This window comes from Solanum tuberosum, unplaced genomic scaffold (genome assembly GCF_000226075.1).
Source record: "Solanum tuberosum cultivar DM 1-3 516 R44 unplaced genomic scaffold, SolTub_3.0 scf00690, whole genome shotgun sequence".
Lineage (NCBI taxonomy): Eukaryota > Viridiplantae > Streptophyta > Magnoliopsida > Solanales > Solanaceae > Solanum > Solanum tuberosum.
The window spans coordinates 136,582-145,202 of NW_006239628.1; the positions used below are offsets into that span (position 1 = coordinate 136,582).

The 8,621-nt window shown below is 29.3% G+C and overlaps 2 long non-coding RNA genes across 2 annotated transcripts; both read left to right on the top strand.

Annotated features, from left to right (window-relative positions):
• Nucleotides 1–997: 997 nt before the first annotated feature.
• On the top strand, nt 998–1,782 carry LOC107058938 (uncharacterized). The gene is made up of 2 exons (XR_001472409.1): nt 998–1,273; nt 1,401–1,782. It is a non-coding gene; the product is annotated as an uncharacterized lncRNA (long non-coding RNA).
• Nucleotides 1,783–4,350: 2,568 nt separating this feature from the next.
• LOC107058939 (uncharacterized) lies at nt 4,351–8,017 on the top strand. Its single transcript, XR_001472412.1, has 2 exons — nt 4,351–4,470; nt 7,561–8,017. It is a non-coding gene; the product is annotated as an uncharacterized lncRNA (long non-coding RNA).
• Nucleotides 8,018–8,621: the final 604 nt, after the last annotated feature.

Genomic DNA, 8,621 nt, shown 5'->3' on the forward strand with positions numbered 1-8,621 from the left:
AAGCATGTGCTTTTGCGTGGTATTTAATTTAAAAAATTGAGCTAGTTAATGTTGGGTAATAGAAATATTCTGTCTATGACAATGCTCACGAGGGGGTTGGGATGACTCTAGTTGGACTTATGATCAAATATGACATTTGTTGACAGACTTAGTTAAGAAATAAAGTTATGCTTTTGCTATCAACTATGACTTTTTACATGATATTAAGTGTTTGATTCTAACAAACGGTATCAACACCAATAACATGAAATCAATTTATGGCAAAAAAAAAAAAGTACATGAAATTTGATTGTTTGGCTATAACGTCTTTGCCATTCTTTTGTTGAAATTGAGATCTTTGTCAATATTCAAGAGGTAGCTAGGTCCCGTAAAACCATGATATTTCTTTTGCTCCAACATAATTGTTATGTTTTGTTTTTCAAAAATTAAATTAATTAATATATTCCATGACTTTGAAATACTACAATAAAACTTGGTACAAATTGAAAAATATGTATAGAATTTTATCCCAAAAGCATTTATACATAATTTAGGGAAACACTATGAGCGGGAGGGTTGGGGTTGGTTTTGGGGTCAGGACGGGGTGGGTTGGGTGGGGGCGTGGGAACAAGACAATTAATGCAGAATGTCATTTATTAAAATTATTTTTTTATTTTGACTAATAAAGTTGTTTTCCTGAATTTTAAAGAACTTATTTTATCTTTAAAAAAAGTGAAAATTGGAAACCATTTTTTAAAAGAAATTTCCTCCATACAAACACACTCTAGATAGTTCATCGATAATTAGTTCTTGTTAAAAAAATAAATCTCGAATTTAACTCAACTCGAAAGGAAGGAATTGTCCAAGATGAAACCATCCATCCCTTTTTCATCGAACGTTCGAACGTGACTCTTCAACAGTAATGTCCCCTCCATCCCTCTCTTGATTGCCAAGTTTTTTCCAGTGTGAAAAACAAGATTGGCTGACTATAACAAGTAAAGAAGCAAAGAAATTTGTTAACGCGTTATTTTGACATTTCCATTATTAATTAAACAATCCTCTGGAAAATGAAAATAATAATATGAGAGTCTACTATATATTCACAAGTTGTAATAATCTAATTAAAATGACAAAAAAGTGAGCAAAGGGACATTCCTTTAATTGTACGATAATTCTCACAAATATGAAGGCACATATAATTTCATATCTACTACTATTTTTGTTCATCCTTAGTGTGGAAGCAAGGTCCCTACCGCGATTTTCCTACGATGAATTGTTTAATTCTCAAGACAAGGTGGACGTAGCCGGAGGGCTAAACTATTTGGATAGGAGTAAGGGTGGAGGAAGAGTACCAACACCGTCACCACCAAATTCTAATTTGAGAATTCATTGGCGATGAATTGTTTAATTCTCAAGACAAGGTGGACGTAGCCGGAGGGCTAAACTATTTGGATAGGAGTAAGGGTGGAGGAAGAGTACCAACACCGCCACCACCAAATCCTAATTTGAGAATTCATTGGAAGCCACGACCAAAACCATCACGGCGGCCACCACCACCACCAACATCATCAAAAAGTTATCCACCATGATATGATTGGCCAAATGCAACATTTTAGACCGCGCTATGTGGTAATATTATGTTTATGTTTGGATTTGTCTATAGTTGGATCAATCGTTTTTCTTTGTACTATGTACTTATATTATGTTTTTGCATGAACGATTTCTATTTTGGGGTGATCTTTAATTTTTTTTGCCCTTAATTTTTATTTAATAAAAATTTATGAGTCAAAGTACTCTTAACTATATCTAATTGTGATGTCTTGTTCGACATAAGGTGTGTAATATCAAATTTGCAAGACATAAATTTAGAGAAAATTCTAAAACATAATGTTCTGAAACTGAATTAACATCTTATCAGACATAACTTATGTCTTGCGCATTTTTTCTTGTAAATTTTGTTACATCACTCGTATATATCTAACTATTAGACTTCTACATAGGATGATTACATACCTCAATATACATATAATTTCTTAGTTTAACTTATGTTATATTTCATGACTAATTCAAATAATAGAATTTTCAAACCCATATTTACTTCTTAATTGCAAGTATTCTAGTATATTTCCCTTCCATTTTTTTTCCGGAAGTGCATTTAAAATACAATATATAGGTTCACCAGAATCTAATAACGTGCACCTAATTAATTCAATATTGCATTAATTTAAAATTCATATAAAAATTTATAAATTTCAAATTCAAAATCCACATCCGTTATTTTTTCCAATCCAAACACCAATCATATATAATTCTCACTTATTTATAATAGAAAACTCATTTGGTTCCACATAGTAATGAGTGTGCAAGTATAATTTCATATATATGCCGTTACTATCATTATCACCACCAGCACCAACACCTCCACCACGACTAGTTTGAGAGGGTAGTTTATTTTTTTTTATCTTGTAAAGTATGAGGTAAATTCAAATTGTGAACTTTATGAATTCGAGTTTGAAATTTTAAATAAAGTATTTTTCTTTTTAAATTTTCATGATCAAACGTTCACGAAAACTTATATTTAATTTAAAACTTATGTGTAACTTTAAAGATATAAGTTTAAAGATCAATTAAAGAAAAAAAGTTAGTGAAGATTTTATTTTCAATAAGCAGAATGACGAAGACTTTGAAGAGTCAAATAGTCAACTTTTCAGAAAAGGAATTGCTAATAGTATTTGGATTAATTTAGACTAGAATAATTTATATACCAAAAAGTCTAAATGTTTGGTGAGTTTGTCTGGTGTTTTTTCCCTCGACTCTTTTTCGTTAGGTAATTTTCGAGGTAAATTTATTTTTTTCAAAGTTAGTTTTCTCATCGATTTAGTTGAATTTTAATTCACATATATAAAATAATTCAAGGATGTAAGGCAAATACTTCTAGATGTACGCTATTTGAATTAATTTAGACTAGAATAGATGTATATACTAAAAAGTCTAAAAGTTTGGTGAGTTTGTTTGGTATTTTTTCGCGAGGCAATTTTTTTTTCAAAGTTAATTTCTCACCAACTTAATTAAATTTTCTTGTAGTGTTAGTTTCCTCACCATTTAGAGGTACTACAACTCATTCGTGTTAATAATAAAAGGGCGTGAAGCGAGTATTTGTAACGATTTCTTATGCATATGCACAAAATTAGGGGTGTTCTAGGAAAATTGATAAAAGAAAAAACTCTTACACTTTTTTGATTTGATTTTGATTTTGATGAACCAACCCAACTATATAAATACCTAGTTAAAAATTATAATTACATAGACATATATGATGAATTAGAAACTTTACTACATATATTAATAGTTTGCACTTTGCACTCTTGATTTGTAAATCTAGATTGCATTTACAGTAATTAAATTCTTTTATCTTTAATGTTGAATTTGATTTGTAATCTTTTTTTTCATTAAAAATAACTTAATTGATTTAATTTAATTTGAAAAATCGTTTGAATTATTATTTCACCATCTTACAAAGGGAAAAAAAAAACAAAGGAATAAGAGCAACTTTTACATATAGCAAACACAAAAATCATATTTGTATGTTATAGCTATAGTTTGCATAATTGCGCTCCATAGCAAATTTTATGTTTGCTATGGCTTTTGATTTGTATAATTCGCTACAAACATCCAATTTTATACAAATTGTTCAGTTTTGTATAAATTCATTTATAAATTGTAATTTATATAATAAGATCTATATTTGTATAATTATAAGTGTATAGGACGAAAATATATGTATTTGTATTTGTATATACACTTTTCTCTCGCTTTATACAAACACAAACGCATTTTTATACATTTTATATCGAAATGTATAAAATGACTAATTGTATACCGAAAATGACTAATTGTATACCGAAAATGACTAATTGTATACCGAAAATGACTAATTGTATACCGAAAATGACTAATTGTATACCGAAAATGACTAATTGTATACCGAATCAGATTCAAAAAAAGGGGGATGTTTGACTGCGAATTACAATTAAAATAAACTATTGCTATAACATTTAATTTGAAGTAATAGTTTGCTATTTCATACAATTTTCCCAAAGAATAAAGCGACACTTTGTCGATCTTCAAACATTTGTTAGAAAATGAGCAAAAACATAAGATTTCTTCTGTTTTAATTTATTTGTCCTATTTTTTTTTGTTTGAAAATTCTTTAATTTTGATTTTCGACATAATTTATTTAAGATTACAAGATTAAAGGACATTTTTGTACATTTATACATATATCTTTACTTTAAAAACCACAACATTCAATTTGTATTTATTAGTCAATACAAGACAGCTATATTGAAATATAGGGAGTATAAATTGGGATGTTGTGATAGCTTAATTTTCAAGAAAACTCATTACTATTTGAGAATTTGAAACAATGAGGGCAATATGTATAATTTCATTTCTTCTAATATTTTTGATCATCCATGAAGCAAAAGCAAGGTCCATGCAACAATATGATAATTCCTACAAGGAATTATTTTCTCAATTTAAAGTTGCTAGAGAGCTAAGAGGTTTAAAAGGCAAAAAAGCACCACCACCACCACCAGATCCTAATAGGGCAAGCCATATGCTTGTCCCTCCTGCTTATCGTTATAAATCACCACCACCACCATCACCATCGAAAGTACCAACCAGTTATTCATGAGCTGACATGAGCGGAACAATAATTTTGAATTTATGGTGAATGCTTCGATTTGTAATAAAAGATTAAGGTTGCTTGTAATTAGAGGATTTATTACTATGTCTTTTGATTCATCTTCTTCTTTTGTTTTAAATGTATAACTTATGAACAAGCAAAATATAATAATTGTTGTTACCACCAAAGCCTAATTATCCTCCATGACCACCCAAAGGCTAGTTTCATAAAACATGTGCTTTTGTATGGTATTTTTTTATATGTTTATGTAAATATTTTACTTGGAGTTGGATCTTAGTTTTTGTATTATATTAACATATAACCCATATATTTTGTAATAAAAAAGATTGAGCATGAGATAAGGTAGTTGGTTTTGGGTAATACAAACATTCTATCTATGACAACCCTCATGAGGGTGTTGGCATGGCTCTAGTCGGACTTTTGATCGAATATGATGCTTATTGACAAACTTAGTTAAGAAATAAAGTCACATTTTTTTGTTATCAGTTTTAACTTTTGACATGATATTATGTGTTTGATTCTAACAAGTTGTATCAACACCAATAACATGAGAGCGATTTTTGGCAGAAAAAACGTACATAATATTTGAAGAAAAAGTGCATTATTTTTGGCGAAAGTAATAATAATCAGATGCACATGACGTCTATTTTTATACTTTCAATCTTTTTGTTTGAAGAATATAAAGTGATAACGATCAAATTCCTTTATCGTATTGCCTTTCGATCAATGTGTGTACAAATCACAAATGAGAGACAAAAGATTTGATTTGTAATCCATGGGCTCATAAAACTCCCATAAAATTTAAGTGTGTTACAGTAAATCATTTTAATTTATTTTCCCTTAAAAGATGTTAAATTCAAAAGTCATATTTTTTTCCCTTTTTATTGAACAAGCAAAATGACAAAGACTTTAGAGTCAACTTTTCAAAAAACAAGTTGCTAATAAAAGTCACGGGTTCTGACTAAATCATTTAATTAATTCAGGAAAGTGATAGGACTATAGTATAAAAAAATATTTTATTATTCATCGTCTAAAAAAATATTCAACAAGTTGGAACTATGGAACAGCTAAATATCAATTAAATGGTTAGTGGATTTAACCTAGTATATACGTACTAATTATTTTACATTATTAGTTGTTCAAGAATATAACTATGACATTGATTTTCTTGACCCTTTTTGACTCACGAGTCATGATTAGCTAGCGTATTATTTTATCGATACTTAAAAAAAAAATTCATAGAAAATGCACAAAAGTAATATAAATAGGCATTTTGTGATAACCTAGTTTTCATAAAACTATTATTTGAAAGAAAATGAGGGGAATACGTATAACTTCATTTCTTCTAATATTTTTTATTATTCATGAATTAGTTTGTGTGGAATTAGTAGCATCAAGATCCATGCAACAATATAATAATTCCTACAAGGAATTATTTTCTCAAATCAAGATTGCTAGAGAGCTAAGAGGTTTTGGTTTAATTAGAGGCAAAATAACAATATTGTCACCACCACAATCTAATAAGCAATCTCATATGCGTCCGGCCTCTCCTATGAAGCCACCACCACCAACTCCACCGCCATCATCACCACTATCTCCGCAAATACCATCACCACCATCACCACCAGCACCGATAAATTGAACATGAGTTGATAGGGATAGTGAAACTAGAATTTTGAATTTATAAATTCTGAATTCTGAAAAAGGTAGATTTTTGTTCTAGATTAATTTTTTAAATACAAATGTAGAAGGGTTAAAAATTAGTGATTTGTAAGATATGTAACTCCACTCGCATGAGTACCACGTTCGCAATCACTATATATAAGTAAGAGCGAGTCTCCCTTTATAAGTTTTTTTTTGCGAGTCTTAGATTTGGTTGTAGTTGAATGGATTCAGGATTATTGTGAGTGGATTTATTATGTATTACGATTCATGTTTTCTTTTGTTTTTAAAAATAACAAGAATATTTTTTAAAAAATCTAACAACATTGTTATTCTCACCAAAGCCTAATTAGAGAATTTGTTGCAAGCTCGATCCTACATAATGAACATGTTAGACTAGTCGATTTTGCGAGCAAAATCCATTTTAACGGTTTTATTTCTTCAATTAAGCGATAGAGTTGCAAGTAGAGATAGCATAACCAAAATGTTAAAAAAAGATGATATATGTTTTTTGAAATTGAACAAGCTCGATAGTTAATTCATATTGCGGAGAGTCAAAATTGTTAGGGTTTTGCCTTGATTTTCTTACCTTATTTGAAGTTTATTTTTTCCTTAAAAGAAAAGTCAAAGTATTATCATAAATACTTTAACTTTTTTCTGAAAAGAAAATATAATTCTTTTCCATATTTGGTTTATTCTTTTCTTAGAGGAAACGTATGAAATCCTATAAATAGAAGATCCCACTTCTCACACTATGAACATAAGAACATCCACAATGTAGTCAATTAAGAGTTTTGTTTATGAGGAGATTTTTCCTCAACAATTTTAATAATTTCTTTTTATTAGTTTTTCATATGTAGGCCGATTGACTAAACCATATAATAATATTATGTTTTTAGTATAAATTTTTGTCCTCTGATTTATCAATATCATGATTTGCAATTGTAAGTTTCCGCATGACGCCTTAATCATTTTCGAACCCAACAAAAATTGAGTGTCTAACAAATCCTCCAACCCCCACCTCATAACCACTCAATCCTCCCAACAACCACCCACTCCTCATCCCAGTGACCCAATCCACAATATATATATTTTTCTATATTAAAAACAAAACTATTTACATACTACAAGGAATTTGAAACAATGAGGGCAATATGTATAATTTCATTTCTTCTAATAATTTCCTTGAATATATATGAAGCAAAAGCAAGGTCCATGCAACAATATGATAATTCCTACAAGGAATTATTTTCTCAATTTAAAGTTGCTAGAGAGCTAAGAGGTTTAAAAGGCAAAAAAGCACCACCACCACCACCAGATCCTAATAAGGCAAGTCGTATGCTTGTCCCTCCTGCTTATCGTCATAGATCACCACCACCACCATCACCATCAGAAGTACCAACAAGTTATTCATGAGCTGACAAGGGCGGAACTAGGATTTTAAATTTATGCATTCTAAATTCTACTTATTAGATTTGTATTTTAACATAAATATAAAGTTTTGGACAAAAATGATTTGAGTTTCACAAAATAAATAAGCAGATGTGTAGTTCAGCCCCTGATTGGGCTTGACATCATGTACTATTCCATATGTACTTAATTTTTTATTTTATTTTGGTGAATTGAATGCTTTGATTTGTAATAAAAGATTAAGGATGCTTGAAAGAGGATTATTGTTACATTATGTATTTTGATTCATTTTTTCTTTTGTTTTAAATATATAACTTATGAACAAGCAAAATATAATAATTATTTTACCAACATTATATTGTTACCACCAAAGCCTAATTATACTCCATGACCACCCAAAGGCTAGTTTCATAAAGCATGTGCTTTTGCGTGGTATTTAATTAAAAAATTGAGCTAGTTAGTGTTGGGTAATAGAAACATTCTGTCTATGACAACGCTCACGAGGGGGTTGGGATGACTCTAGTTGGACTTATGATTAAATATGACATTTGTTAACAGACTTAGTTAAGAAATAAAGCTATGCTTTTGCTATCAACTATGACTTCTTACATGATATTAAGTGTTTGATTCTAACAAACGGTATCAACACCAATAACATGAAATCAATTTATGGCAAAAAAAAAAAGTACATGAAATTTGAAGAAAAAAGTGCATTATTTTTTGGCGAAAAAATAATAATTAGATGCACACTATATCTATTTATATATTTTCAATATTTTTTTTTGTTAAAAAAATGTAAAGTGATAATGATCAAACTTCTTTGTCATTTAAAAAAAAAAAAAAAAAAAATTTTTTGGCATTT